Source organism: Myotis myotis, unplaced genomic scaffold (genome assembly GCF_014108235.1).
Source record: "Myotis myotis isolate mMyoMyo1 unplaced genomic scaffold, mMyoMyo1.p scaffold_m19_p_14, whole genome shotgun sequence".
In the NCBI taxonomy this organism is placed as follows: Eukaryota; Metazoa; Chordata; class Mammalia; order Chiroptera; family Vespertilionidae; genus Myotis; species Myotis myotis.
The window spans coordinates 310,473-326,523 of NW_023416318.1; the positions used below are offsets into that span (position 1 = coordinate 310,473).

Genomic DNA, 16,051 nt, shown 5'->3' on the forward strand with positions numbered 1-16,051 from the left:
CATTGCAAGAGGGCAAGAGCAGATACTGTAATCCCTTGGTCAAAGCCAGTCATAAGGCCAGCTGAGATTCAGGAAGAGAGGCAACAGACTCCATATTTTGATGAGGGGAACATCTAGGGCACATTGCAAAGGGATGAGTGGTCATTAAATAACTTACACACCAATGATTCACAGCCATTACCACCAGGAGCATATACTGCTATGTAGTGCACTAATAAGAACTGAGGATCCAAAAGCTCTACCAAGTTGTTTTATATGCACCTTTTTCTGTAAAATTGTTAATAAATTTTAAACAATTAGAAAAGACATTTACATTCCAAAATGCATTCATTAAAAGGGAACACAGAAGACTATTTTGTGTACAAGCAGTGCTCATAAAAGATACCAGACAGGTAACTCCAGCAACTCAGACTCTAATATCGGAGCAGATATGTCAGGGACTGGATTGACTTTCCTGGAAGCTTCAAAGGTTTTCTGAAAGATTTACAACAGTTTGTTACAGAAGAAAATGTTACATGTCTGTTTATGAGCAAAGGTTTTTTATTTTATCTAAACTTCTTGGTAGCACTACCCTACACTACCAAAACAGTCCCCCGCCATTATTTTAGATTTCTTCCACTCAATGAACATGTGCCCTAACATTCTTATTTCTAAACATTTTGTACTTCATGTCCATACTCACTTGATACCCATTACTATATTTATTTTACCATTTTGTTCAGATCTAGGATTTCTCCTAGATATAAGGGATAAAACTGAACTCATATTCCCCCACAAGCTAATGGCACCCTCATCATTCTAGGCACATCCAGGCACAAAACTCTGGACTCACCTTTATTCCTTCCTTCTCACTCTCCTGCTAACATCAGGTTGGCTTCCTCAGCCAGCTGAGGTGACCTCTGAAAAATCTCTCTGGCTGCTTCCATTCTTTTTTTCTTTTCTAGAGAAAATTGTTATGAGTTTATTTGAGCCAATCTCTGACGACATGTGCTGGAGAGCAAGATCTCAAATGTTTCCTTTAAAAAAAAAATCCTCACTTAAGAACATGCTAAGAGAGGAAGGGGGAGAGAGAGAGAGAGAGAGAGAGAGAGAGAGAGAGAGAGAGAGAGAGAGAGAGAGAGAAGCGGAAGGGAGGAGAGAGGAGGGGAGGGGGGAGGGGAGAGAAGCATCCACTAGTTGTCTTCTGTTTGCCCCCAACCAGGGATTAAACCAACAGCCTGGGTATGTGCCCTGACCAGGAATCAAACCAGCAACCTTTTGATACGCATGATGGCACTCAACCAACTGAGTCACTCTGGTTGAGTGCCTGCTTCCATTCTAATCTTTAAGGACCCTTGTCAACTCTTGCTTGATATAGCTGCCTCTCATTTCTTCATGATTCTTTTCTATGCCTCATGCTGACATCTGTATTATCTTTCTAAAATGGATCCATTCAGATAACCCGATGAGGAAATAAACACAATTTGTAGATGGAAAGGGGATCTCTGCCTCCTTCTCTGCCTTGTGCTGTGTGTGCTTACACCTTGGACACCAAGTCTGAGCTCTTGGAGAGACAGAAGGAGAAGCAGAGGGTTGAGGTTGAGATGCAATGCTTTGTGGATCAAAATGTGATCTGCAGACCACCAGCACCAGCAGTACCTGGGAGTGTGCAGAAATGCAGACTCTCAAGTGCTATCCCAGACCTACTGTGTCACAATATGCATTTTAGCAATATCCCCAAATGACTTGTGAGCGCAGTAAAGTATAGGAAGCATTCTAAGGGACACACCTTGTGTACCACATTACTCTTATTGGTCTCACTTCTTTTATTTGACTACTAGGGTCCCTCGGCCTGGCCTGCGCCCTCTCGCAATCCAGGACCACTCCGGGGATGTCAGACTGCTGGTTTCTGCCTAATCCTGGCAGGCCAGGATTCATGCACTGGGCCTCTAGTATGCATATAAGATCTTTGGTTCGTCTCTTCCTGCCCAACCTCTCCCCACTTCCCTCTGAGATTCATCAGTCCATTTCATGTTTCCATGCCTGTGCACTGAGCAGGGAAAGGGCCAGGGAAGAAGGGTGAGAAAAGGAGAAAAGGAAGGAATGGCCAGACACCCAGGAGTCTTCCCTACACCTTGTCCCCCATCCACCCAGATTCCATACCCAACTCCAAAAAGTCGACCACTGGCATTAATTTCTTCTAAGAATACAGAAAATTTAAACATTTACACAAGCAAATAATATATACTTTGTTTTCCTTTCTTACACAAAAGGTAGCATACTGTACTCACTGTGCTATCCATTCTTTTACTTAGGCTACTGCCCATGGCCTGGGATATTTTTCTATTCTATCTCTACTACTAAGTCAAGCAGTCTTCAACACCATTGCAAACACCTCTCCTTGAAGCATTCCCAAATCCCACTAGTTGCAATTAAAAATTATGTTCCTGGGAAATTAAACAGGAACTTTATGATTAAACTGTACTTAGCTATTTAATACCTCAAAGTATCTTGGTTCTTATTTGTCATAACAAAGGACAATCTATATATTAGGGAAAATCATGTACAATTGCTGTTCTTTGACAGTTTTGACTTTAAAAATGGCATTTCATATGAGTAATCTAATAGATTTAAATTTAAAACGGATTTCCCCCTCACCTCGTTAGTTTTCTAAAGGATTCTTTTCCTACCAAGTAGCATAACAGTTAGTGACTATATTCTTTTATTCCTGCACTTCCCATCAATAATATTAACCTTGCATGAATCTAAGGCTCTCTATGCCTTTTATTTCCATATTACATATGGCTCTTACTCAAGAGCAACAATCCTTCTTTTACTATCTCCGCCATCCTTTTCACTAATACAACTTGTACACATTCTTATCAACTTTACAACCCACTGCTTCGATAAGCAAAGCATATAGTCACTCAGACATTGCAGGCTGGTGCTGCTTCCACCCATGATTCTCCTGCTCTGCTTGCTAGTTCTGGATGAGGATATAACAACAGCTCTTGATGCATCACATAAATCATGCTCTCTATTAATTAATCAACTCGTAACTAATTAATGTTAGGAAAATGTGTGCTGAAGTTCTGCTCTTGCAGACAAACTCTCAATGCTCAACAGGCAGCATGCCCTCCAGTTCTGAGCTCATGGCCAAAAAATCCCATCACCAAAAGAAAAGAAAAGAAGACTAGTCCAATTAGAAAATGTTTGGATAAGAATTCTGATTGTCTTGCCTGGCATCATGTGCCTATCACTGGACCAGTCACTGTGGCCAGAGGGATAGAATAATATTACTGCCCACTTTATAACCAAGGGCCAGGTTATTAACAGACGAAGATGGGGAGGTGAAGGCATCCAGACTAGACAAGAACACTAATTATTGCTCCAGATCCTCCTACCCGCACCTTCACCACAGGGTTTGTTTTACCTCTTGTGTTTTTATGCTTGTCACATACTTGTTATAGAAAACAAGTGTAACCTCTTTCCCACAAGAAATCCTTCAAATAGGTTAACAGTGCATCTGTCCTTCCTGTTTCTTCTCCAGCCATTGACTTAACTGCTGGTTTCCTCCTGGGTGTCTGGCCATTCCTTCCTTTTCTCCTTCTCTCACCCCTCTTCCTTGACCCTTTCCCTACCCTAAGATGTTGGCCTTCCTCTGAATTTTCCTTAGCTCTCTTCTCTTCACTATGCACATCCTCCCTGGGTCAAGTAGACATTACCCACTGCTCTATCACTAGCATACCACCCAGCATTTCCTATGCCTCCGGACTCTTTAACGTTCCATTTTTTTTTTCTTTCCAAATACAAGCAAACGTTTATTTAGAAAGTCACAGTGGCAGAAGCAAAGCAGAAGTAAGCCATGGAAGAAGCTGGGCTCCATGGACTCAGAAAACAAGTTTCAGAGGCAAAAGAAGGGCCCTTGGAGCTTGGGAGAAAGGAAACAAAGAGAAATACTTTAAGGAAGGTCAAGAAGAGGAGAGAGAGGGAGAGAGAGAGAGAGAGAGAGAGAGAGAGAGAGAGAGAGAGAGAGAGAGGAGAGAGAGAGACTGTCATGCTATTTCTGGCAGGGTTTGCCTTGTCATAGTTACATAACATCTTGCAACAGCCCCCCACCCCCACCCCCAGCTAGGAGTTAGGATTGCATTTACCATGTAAAAGGTAGCAGGTGTCAGTCTGTCTGGGCTGCTATAACAAAAATACCATTGGCTGGGTAGCTTAAACAAAAAAAACATTTATTTCTCCCGGTTCTGGAGGCTGAGAAGTCCAAGATTAAGGTGCAGGCAAATATGGTGTCTGGGAAGATTCCTGGTTCATAGATGGCAGTCACAACAGAAAGGGCAAGGCAGCTCTCTGGGGTCTCTTATGTAAAGGCACTAATCCCATTCATGAGGGCTCCATCCTCATGACCTTATCGCCTCCCAAAGGCCCAACCCCCAAAATACCACCACATTGGGAATTAGGTTCAACAAATGAACTTTGGGGGAACACAAACCTTCACTCTAGAGCAGCCAAGTGCTGTTGAAGGAAAAAGTAAGTGGTTTCTATACCTCAAGTCACAAGAAGTTAGGAGTGGCCAGTGCAGTGCTAGTGTAGAACGCCCCTCCCCCCACCCCCCCAGCACCATCCACTGCCATGGTCCTACTACAGCAGATATCCTGCTATTTCCCTACATTTCATTAAAAGTATTTTGTAGGCCTGGCCAGCATGTCTCCGTGATTGAGTGTCAACCTATGAACCAGGAGGTCACGGTTCAGTTCCCGGTCATGGCACATGCCCAGGTTTCAGGCTTGATCCTCAGTGTGGGGCGTGCAGGAGGCAGCCAGTGAATGATTCTCTTTCATCATTGATGTTTCTATCTTTCTCTTCCTCTCCCTTTCTCTCTGAAATACACACACACACACACACACACACACACACACACACACATATATATATATAGAGAGAGAGAGAGAGATTGTTTCTTTAAAAAATGTATTTTGTAAAGTATGAAGTGCTGTGTAAGCATGAGTTGCTAACCATTACTCCTTAGATTTTTCGGTCTGGACTTCCTGAGGTCCTCTCTTCCAATGGCTTCTGAGCCTGGCAAGCCCCTTCCTAGTTCTTTTTTTTTTTTTTTTTTAACATATTTTATTGATTTTTTACAGAGAGATAGGGAGAGGGATAGAGAGCTGGAAACATCGACCAGCTGCCTCCTGCACACTCCCCACTGGGTACGGGCCCACAACCAAGGCACATGCCCCTGACCTGAATCGAACCTGGGACCCTTGAGTCCGCAGGCCAATGCTCTATCCACTGAGCCAAACCGGTCAGGGCCCTTCCTAGTTCTTTTACCCTCCAGCCTCGAAAGGACCTCCCCAAAGCCCTTTTGTAAAACATATATTAGTAGAAGCAATTTTACAAGGTCAGCAAAAGTACACTACAAATTGCTTCACCTTTCCTTGAGTAGGCGTTTCCTTTCTTCTTCTATTTTTATGCATTGTTTTACATTTCAAGCTCCCAGCTGTGGAGAAATCCACCTGCTGGCCCTGATTAGCCTGAGTTGACTACCCTAATCCCAATTTAGATGTAGAAAGCAATTCTATTTGCATTGTATTTGGCTACTCACAGATAAAAAGGACACACATGAGTTTATCACAATCTTCTTTTTTAGAGCTTGTCTTAAAGTAACAGTATGTGCACTGACAGGGGGAGTGGGAAGTCAGTACAACTTCTTTGAAGAGCAATTGGGAAAATATGTAAAACATCTTTTACATGTTCACATCCTTTGACAAGGCAATTTCTCTTTAAGAGAATTTCTCTTAAGGAAATTATCAGTGAATATAATATGTAGAGTGGCATGGTAGAATCAAAGATGGTCAACAAAGCCTTGTTTGGAATCTCAAAATTAGGGGGTTGATTACATTGATGATTATATATCTATACAAAGATTAATGATGTTGCAGAAATGCATCAACTAAAATCTTTTTAAAAATCAGAATACATTGCCAAGTGAAGAAAGCAATTTATTAAAAAATGTATATTGTGCTATTATTCTACTTTTGTTTCTTTTAAAGATGTATAGAAGGAGTTCTGGAAAAGTTTCCACTAAGGTATTTATAGATAGGTGAGATTATGAGGCTATAATTATGGTATTCTCATCTTGCTTACTCATGTTTTTCTATTTTTCTCTGGAGAAAAATTACTTATGCAATCAAATGACAACAGTACACAATGTTTTGATTGCTAGAAGAATTATTTGAAGAGTTAATGGCCTGCCTAATCTAATAAACCGTCACCAGCTTCCCCCAGGCCAGGTAAGTAAGAATGTTTCCCTGTGGGTCCCTCCGGCAGAAGGACATATCACTTCAAAAACAGGTCTTCTCACTTTACATCGTGACCATCTCTGCTCAAACAACTGCAGAACAATCAGGAATTACAGGTTTCACTGCTTGACACTCTGATGCAGACAATTTGGCCCTCATCTCAACAGATTTATCTATTTGCTAAAGGAACGAAGTCTGTAAATCTCACTCATTGTCTCCAGAACTCAATAGTATTTTATTAAAATTTGAAAATGTTTCCTTAAAAAAAAGGAGCTATGCTCATTTCTCTATAGATACATGGCAAAATATGAGAGTTTTTATGTATTCTGGATTCAAGACTTCTATCAGATATATGATGTGAAAATATTTTCACATATTTTTGAACTATCATTCCCTACTCTCAAATAATTATCATCAGCAATCACATTATTGAGTACATACAATATGCTAGGCATTACACTATGTACATTATATGTATTATTTAATTTGAACTTTCCAACCCACTTTGAACTTTGAGGCAGATTATAATATAATATAATATAATCCTATCTACTAAAAGAGAAACATGGTAATTAGCTGTACATCCGCTACACTTCCCATTGGCTAATCAGGGAAATATGCAAATTAACTGCCAGCCAAGATGGCGGCCGACAGCCAGGCAGATTGAAGCGAACATGAGGCTTGCTTGCTTCAGTGATGGAGGACTCCAACGTTCCCCGCCTGCCGCTGCTGGCCTCTGAGCTTGCACTTTGAAACATTGTTACAAATATAGAAGCTAAACAAAACCCCAGAAACCTGCTTTCAGCCAGCCGGGTTCTCAGAGCTGGGGTTGAAACAGTGTTTCAATTATAGAACCCAAACAAACCAGATACCAGCTTTCAGCAGCAGAGGCCTAAGAGCTGGAGCCAAGCCTCAGAGCTAAAGCTGGCCCAGAATAAAAAAGAAAAGAAAAAAGGAGCGGTTGGGAGCTTCAGTCACCCGCCAGCCTGAAAACAGCCCTCAGCCCCTCACCCAGACTGGCCAGGCACCCCGGTGGGGAACCCCACCCTGAAGGGTGTGTGACCAGCTGCAAACAGCCATCATCCCCTCATCCAGGCTGGCCAGGCACCCCAGTGGGGACCCCCACCCTGATCCAGGACACCCTTCAGGGCAAACCAGCCGGACCCCACCAGTGCACCAGGCCTCTATCCTATATCGTAAAAGGGTAATATGCCTCCCGGCACCGGGATCAGTGTGACAGGGGGCAGCACCCAAACCCCCTGATCGCCCTGCGGCTCTGTGTGTGACAGGGGGTGGGGCCACAACCTCCCTATCTGCCCTGCTCTGTTTGTGACAGGGGAAGGCATCCCAACCCCCTGATCAGCCCTGCTCTGTGCCTGATAGGGGGGAGCTCCCCAACCCCCTAATAGCCCTGTGGCTCTGTGTGTGACAGGGTGTGGCGCCCCAACCCCCCCCACAACAGGCCCTGCTTTGTGTGTGACAGGGTGCGGCAACCCAACCCCCTCCCCCCCCACGGGCCCTGCTCTGTGTGTGATGGGGTAGAGCCATAACTTCCCCATCGGCCCTGCCCTGAGTGTGACAAGGTGCGGCGCCCCAACCCCCTGATCCGCCCTGCCCTGAGTGTGACAGGGGGTGGTGCCCCAACTCCCCTATTGGCCCTACTCTGTGCATGACAGGAGGGAGCTCCCCAGCCCCCTGATGGGCCCTGCTCTGTGCATGACAGGGGGGAGCTCCCCAACCCTCTGGTCGACCCTGCTCTGTGCGTGACAGGGTACGGAGCCCTAATCCCCCTGATGGGCCCTGCTCTGTGAGTGACAGGGGGCAGCGCCCCAAACCCCTGATTGGCCCTGCTCTGTGCGTGACGGGGTGGTGTCGCAACCTCCCCATCGACCCTGCCTTGAGTGTGACGGGGGCGGTGCCCCAATCCCCCAATCGGCCCTACCCTGAGCGTGACTGAGGGTGGCATCGCAACCTCCCGATCCGCCCTGCTCTGTGCATGACAGGGGGCGGCACCCCAACTCCCCAATCAGCCCTGCTCTGAGCCCGACCAGGGGCTGCACCTAGGGATTGGGCCTGCCCTCTGCCACCCAGGAGCAGGCCTAAGCCAGCAGGTTGTTATCTCCCGAGGGGTCCCAGGTTTCAAGAGGCCACAGGCTGGGCTGAGGGATCCCCCCCTCCCCCCAAGTGCACAAATTTTTGTGCACCGGGCCTCTGGTATAATATAATATAATATAATATAACATAACATAACATAACATAACATAACATAACATAACATAACATAACATAATATAGTTAAATAATGTGTAATGTGTAGTGTGTAATGTTTAATATGTAATGTATATTTGAGGCAGGTTTCATTATTTGTCTTGGTGGTGGACAAGAATCAGTGACCAACTTAATGCTTCACATCCTCATTTCATAACAAATCCCTGGAAAATAGGGATAATGACAGGACACAACTCATAGGACGGCTGTGAGATTTGGGTAAGTGAATACATGACTATCTCAAATAAAGCTGCTATACACAGTCATGTACAAGTCTTTGTATGGATATATGCTTTCTTTTCCCTTGGGAAAATAGCTAAGAGTAAAATGGCTGAGTCATATGATTGATACATATTTAACTTAAAAAGTTAACTTTTTAAAACTGCCAACGGGTTTTCCTAAAGTGGACATAACATTTTACATTCTCATTAACAGTGTGAGCATTCTAATTTTTCTACATATTGTTAACACTTGGAATGGTAAGTTTTACATTTTAGCCATTCTAGTAAGTATGTAGTAGCACCTCATTGTGGTTTTAATTTAACTTTTACTAGTGGCTAATTATGTTGAACACCTTTTCATATGTTTTTTTTTTATAATTAAATCTTTATTGTTTGGATTATTACATTTGTTCCTCTTTTTTTCCCCCCATAACTCCCCTCCTTCCAGTTCCCACCCCACCCTCCGACCTCACTCCCCACCCACTGTCCTCATCCATAGGTGCACGATTTTTGTCCAGTCTCTTCCCGCATCTCCCACACCCCTTTCCCCCCCAAGAATAGTCAGTCCATTCCCTTTCTATGTCCCTGATTCTATTATGATCACCAGATTATTTATTCACTTGATTCTTAGATTCACTTGTTGATAGATGCATATTTGTTGTTCATAATTTGTATCATTACCTTTTTCTTCTTCTTCCTCTTCTTAAAGGATACCTTTCAGCATTTCATATAATACTGGTTTGGTGGTGATGAACTCCTTTAGCTTTTCCTTATTTGTGAAGCCCTTTATCTGACCTTCCGTTCTGAATGATAGCTTTGCTGGATAAAGTAATCTTGGTTGTAGGTTCTTGGTATTCATCACTTTGAATATTTCTTGCCATTCCCTTCTGGCCTGCAAAGTTTCTGTTGAGAAATCAGCTGACAGTCGTATGGGTATTCCCTTGTAGGTAACTGAGTTTCTTTCTCTTGCTGCTTTTAAGATTCTCTCTTTGTCTTTTGCTCTTGGCATTTTAATTATGATGTGTTTGGTGTGGTCCTCTTTGGACTCCTTTTGTTTGGGGTTCTCTGCGCTTCCTGGACCTGTAAGTCTATTTCTTTCACCAGGTGGGGGAAGTTTTCTGTCATTATTTCTTCAAATAGGTTTTCAATATCTTGCTCTCTCTCATCTTCTGGCACCCCTGTAATTCTGATGTTGGTATGCTTGAAGCTGTCCCAGAGGCTCCTTACACTATCTTTGTATTTTTGGATTCTTTTTTCATTTTGCTTTTCCAGTTGGGTGTTTTTTGCTTCTTCGCGTTTCGAATCTTTGACTTGATTCTTGCGCTCCTCTGGTCTGCTGTTGGGTGTCTGTATAATATTCTTTATTTCAGTCAGTGTATGCTTAATTTCTAGTTGGTTCTTTATCACAACATCGAGGGTCTCATTAGGTTTCTTGAGGATCTCACTACATTTATCAGTGGTCTCACCAGTCTTTTCGAGGGCCTTACTAAGTTTATGGGCAGCTTCTAGACAGTTCTTGAGAGACCTTAAAAGTGTGGTTTTGAGCTCTATATCTTCCATTTCTGACATTTGTGTCCTGTTTCTTTGTCTCCGCATTTTTATATCTTTTCTTGGTGCACCCCCTAGTGGTCTTTGTGCGCAGTCTTGTTGTAGTTAAGCCTTGATTGTTTTCGGTAATACCAGGGGTGATTTGATCTCCAGGCTAACTGGCTATGAGAGTCAGTTGTGTCTGCAGTGGGAGAGCTTCTGTGCTGGATCTCTAGGGCGGTGCTAATCTAGCCTTTGCCTGAGGCTATCCGGCAAATGGCACTGTGCAGGGCTTGGGCGGGGCGGGTCCCCGGGGATCTACAGGACGGGCCAGAGCAAGCAGTTATGGCTGCTTTCAGTTCCGTCCCTAGGGGCTCTGCCTCTCAGAGTCCCAGCAACCGCTGCAAACCTCGGATAGAAAGCTGCCTTCGAGTTCCGACCGAAGCCAGACAGTCCCACTTCTCCCGTTTGAGTCTGGGTCCCCAGAGACTCGCCCGGATCTGGAGCTCAGAGTCTGAAACTCCCTCCCGATTGAAAACAACAACCGCGCCCTCCGCCTCCAGCCTGCTCCACGTGCGCACTCCGCACCTGAGTATTTCACTTCAGCACTGTGCCTCCTCTGAGTCTGGGTATGATATTCTCTTTCCTCCTAGTTGTAGAATTTCCACTCAGCCAGCCTTCCTGTGGTTCTGGATGATGTCCATTCTGTCCTTTAATTATATCTCTGAAGTGGTTGTTCGAGGCAGCAATCTCTGGCGTTAACCTATGCCGCCATCTTGGTTTCTCCCATAGCAAGTACTGATGAGGATGGGAAGAACTGAAACCCTTGTGGACTTCTGGTGACAATGTCAATATTACAACCACTTTGGAAAACAATTTGGCAGTTCCTTAAGTTGAACATACAAGGAACATATGATCCCCTCAGTCCACTCCTAAGTATTTGCTCAAAAGAAATATAATTATTGACCATATAAAGACTTAGACACAAATGTTTACAGAAGTCTTATTTGTAGTAGAACCCAAGCTGGAAACAGCTCAACTGCCCATCAACAGGTGAATGGATAAACAAACTGGCACATTCATCAAATGACATGCCACTCAGCAATAAAAACTGAATGAACTATCGCTACATATAACAACATGGATGAATCTTAAAATTATCATACTAAGTGAAAGAAGCCAGCCAAAAAAGAATACCTACTGTATGACTAAACTGTAGAGAATTCAAAGCTAATCTATAGTGATAGAAAAGAGATTGGTGGTTGCTTGGAAATAGGGGACAGGGAGGTGGGAGAGGGAGGGATTACAAAAGTACAAGTGAGAACTTTTGGAGGTGACAGATATGTTCACTATCTTGATTGTAGGGATGATTTCATGGGTATATACTCACATAACATTGTACACTTTGAACACGTGCAGTTTATTATAAGCTATATATAAACTTTAATAAAGTGTATATACATGTAAACTTTGTGAATAAACTTATACCTCTTTATTGATGTATCAGTGACAAACAATAAACTACATATAAACCTTTAGTTTTAAAACTTGGTCCCAGAAGTAAAAATGTTCCTTCCTGTCATGTTTCATTGGCCAGTGAAAGTCGTTAAATGTTCACACCTCTCTGCAAGGGGCTAGAGAAGTGCATTCCTACCACATGCCTGCCTAGTGTTGAATATCTGTGTTTGTGTACAGTCCCAGTGACTCCTAATGACTCAGCAGTAAGCATGCTGGTTTTTTTTATAAATAGAACACTTGTCCTAGTTGTTATGTAATGGAATTCACATTTACTTGCTGAACCAACAAACAATAGTAGACTTAGCATCCCTCACTCAAAAGTCCTGCAAAGGTTCAGTTGTTTAGCTTATAATAGTGAGGAATGCGAGTTAAATCAAATAGTCCAAGTAAGCCAGGCCTCTCCCTACTAATTCTGAAATTAGGGCTTTTTAGAATCTAAGAAAATAAACAGAACCAGGAGAAAACATGAACAACCATTTGATCTAGTTCCTGTCTCCTACATAATTAGATTTCATGTAAATCATAGAAGACAGATGGAGGGTCAGAGATTTTATAATGGCAAATTGTTTCCTAAGTTTATTCTCTCTATGGTCAAGCAATTGTTTCTCATGTCCAACTAAATTTTTTTTAAATTTAAACTAATTTATTTTTGTTCTGTTCTTATCAGTCACTTTGTGAAAAATGTATTTTTTAATCCTCACCCGAGGATATGTTTTTACTGACTTGAGAGAGAGAGGGAGGGAGAGAGTAACATTGATGTGAGAGAGAAACATTGATATGTTGCCTCCAGTACACGCTCTGATGGGGGAATCATACACTCAACCTAGCTACGTTCCATCACCAGGGATGGAACCCGTGATCTTTCGGCGTACTGGATGACGCTCCGACCAACCAAGCCACTAGGCCAGGGTTCTTATCAGTCACATGGATGAATTGGTCACACACAAAAAGCTCTGTGGCATAGAAAAAGGTTAACATCCTTATTGTACAAGAAACGCTTGCACAACAGTAAGGAAAAAAGGTAAACATTTTACTTATTTTTCTAGCAACATGGCAAATTGTATTACTACAGCCTCTAACTCACCCCTAGCAGGCCATCTTTCTGAAAAAACACATAGAAATGCTGCATCTGCTCTATTATTTTCTGTACTTTTTATGTGTACTTTAAAACATTTCTAATTTTTTGCCCTGGCCAGGCAGCTCAGTTGGTTAGAGAGTGATCCCGATACACCAAGGTTTTGGGTTCAATCCCTGGAAAGGGCCTGTACAAGAATCAACCAATAAATGCATAAATAACCGGAACAAATCTCTCTCTCTCTCCTTCCCCTTCTCTAAAATCAATAGATAAAAATTTTAAAAATAAAAATATCAATGAGATGACATTTTAGCTGTAAAATTAGTAAATATACGTTAAAAATAAAAATGCCTCAGTATTATCAAGGATATCAAACCTATATTTACAGTAGGATATCAATTGGTACAAATTTTCTCATTGTGTGAGAATGATGGGAGTGTGCATATTTTTAATTTTTTTGCTAATGTGTATTTTCTAAGTTTTCTATAATAAACATGTGCTACTTTTATAACAAAATATACACTTTTAACTGAAGGCAATATTGCTATTAAAGTTCTTTCTTACCCTTCTCCATGCTAACAATTTTTTTCTTCTTTTTTTATAAGGCCTTATTTTCACTCTGAAATCATATTTTTTTCAGAATTTTTTCATTTTCTCCATGTCCTCAATTCAGTCAAGCTTATGTTCTGAATTACAACAGGTTTGAAATTTTAAAAAATGCTTTACTGGTTTCTCTTTTAAATTGTAAAGTTATATTTGCATTGCATTTTGCCTAAAGCATCCATTAGCTAGATTGACATGTAAAAACATGTTCTTACTAACTGTATTCTTTTGTCCAAAATTACTTATTAAGTACCTTTTAAGTACTCTGGTAGTGTCCCTCTGTGTCCTAGCAGAGAGGTATGGGTATCCTGTATGTGGGTAAATACTATACATGTGCATGTCCATTTGTATAAAACATATGCCAGTCACTAGACTTGGTGCCCTATAAGCTTTACTTCATTAAATCCTCACAGCAATATTTTTGTCTTAAATATATTTTTATTGATTTCAGAGAAGAAGGGAGAGGGAGAGAAAGCTAGAAACATCAATGATGAGCGAGAATCATGGATCGGTTGCTTCCTGCACACCCCCTACTGGGGACTGAGCCTGCAACCCGGGCATGTGCCCTTGTTCAGAATCGAACCCGGGACCCTTCAGTCCACAGGCTGACGCTGTATCCACTGAGCCACACCAGCCAGGGCTCACAACAATCTTATGAGATGACTGCATTATTTCTATTCCATGGGTAACGTTTAGAGAGGGGCTGTAATATGCCAGAGAATAGTTGGTAAGAGCAGGAGCCAAGTTTTGCAGATGGCATCCAGGCAGGGAAGAAGGTAGAGAAATGAAACTGTGTGTGCGGCCAGATGAAAAAATGCCACAAATGTGATAAAAAGCAAAGGCCTTTCTGGACCTTCACTGATTTCAATAATTTTACCCCACATGGCAGGCTTCAAAGCGTGTGAACAGAGCAGTGGCATGGGACCCCACATTCAGACAGCCCCTGCTCTTGGTGTTTACTGCTATGCAGTTGCCACCTTAAAATGCTAAGCATTTTTTCTTTAAATTTCTGTTTTGTAAATGAAGTCTGATGAACACTGGAAGCATGTGCCTTGGAGTCTTCAGCTGCCATGCGGTTTGCCTGCTGTCAGCTCCCCGCCTTTTGGCAGTCGGCGCTCCATCACCTGGCACCTGGGGCTTTGCCAGGCCTCACCTTCTCCACGTCTGCCCTCCCCACTGCGACCACTGCCACTTTCCACTTTCCACCCGGGTGACAACCAGGTTGTATTCTGCTGAGGCTCATGTTCCGAGGCCCATGTTCTGCTGTGACGCTCTGCCCCCAGTGGGGCCCTGGGCTAAGGCCCAGGAAGGTTGGGGTGTGTCACACACACCCCGGGAATGCTTTTCAGCAAGGTGAGGGCACCACAATTGTTTGTGGGAGTAAAGGCGGGGAAACTCGCCAGGGAAAGGCCTCTCGTCCACCACCACCACCCCCCACCCCCCCCACCCCCGGTCCAGGTACTGAGACTGCTGCAGGGTCAGCAGCTGGAGGAAGGGGGGTGGGGGTCCAGCTGCCTGACAGGACTTGCACTTACCCTGCGAGTATCCCCTCCCCAAGGGCGTTACATTAAACAGCAAATTCAAAAACACTCAGGCAGGTCAAGAGAGCAACCAGGAAAGAGAGGAAAGGCTTCATATAGTGCCTTTAACAGTACATGTTTTCCTGCTTTTTGAACAAGGGGAGTGTATCTTCAATTTAGACTGGGCAGGAAATTGTGCAGCCAGCCCTGCTGTTCTATGGTCAGACCACGTGTCACTGTAGCTGCCCGTGACGGGGGAGGGGACAGTTTACTCTAAGAGGAAAGGTGACTTATTTGATTATTCCACCCTTATTTACCTTTGTCTTCCAAGTGTTTATACTCAGTCCTGCTGCTTGCTGTTCCTGGTGTTGGAAGGCGAAGGTGCTGGTCAGAAGAGAAGGGCTGTTTATTAAATGGACAGCAACGTTCAAAGCAGAGCTGCCCCAGGGTGTGTTCCTTTTAGCTCTACTGAAAGCCACTTTCCGCAGGGATCGCTCTGGCAGAAAGAGGTTCCCCCTTTTAAAGATGCCTGCTTGTGTGCCAGACAGGTCTCTGAACACTGCTTCCTGGACGTTGCTTCTTCCTGCAGATAAGGGCCTTCATGCACTGGAACAGCAACTTGGTACCGATGCCGGGGTGACAGTCAACAGGGACATTTCCACATAGAAAGAACAGGACAGACAGTTCTCACAGTCACGGCAAGGCACGCCCCTGGAGAAGGCACTCTTGGGTAAATCTGGTTTTCTTATACAAACAATGCAGTGAGGGAGCTACATGCCTAAGGGTGTCATCTCAACTCTTCTTTTTTAATGACCACAAATGCCATATTCAAATCAGCTGAAACCATGTAATTGTATACTGTCCAATAGTTAAGTTCTCAAAATGTAAATCACTTAGTCTGATAATAAGGAAATAGAGCTTATAAATTTTCAGTTAATTTTGTTTAATTGTTAAGGAGATTTCTTGGGGAGGGGGCTGGTGCATGGATGGAAAGTGTGGGGAAGAATGGGCCAAAAAAGCATCGAGGAGCTA

General features: G+C 43.3%; 1 long non-coding RNA gene across 1 annotated transcript; it reads right to left on the bottom strand.

The window, feature by feature from the left end:
* Window positions 1–202: 202 nt before the first annotated feature.
* LOC118669346 lies at window positions 203–15,743 on the bottom strand. Its single transcript, XR_004971968.1, has 3 exons — window positions 15,337–15,743; window positions 833–940; window positions 203–474 (listed from the first exon to the last, which is right to left on the bottom strand). It is a non-coding gene; the product is annotated as an uncharacterized LOC118669346 (long non-coding RNA).
* Window positions 15,744–16,051: the final 308 nt, after the last annotated feature.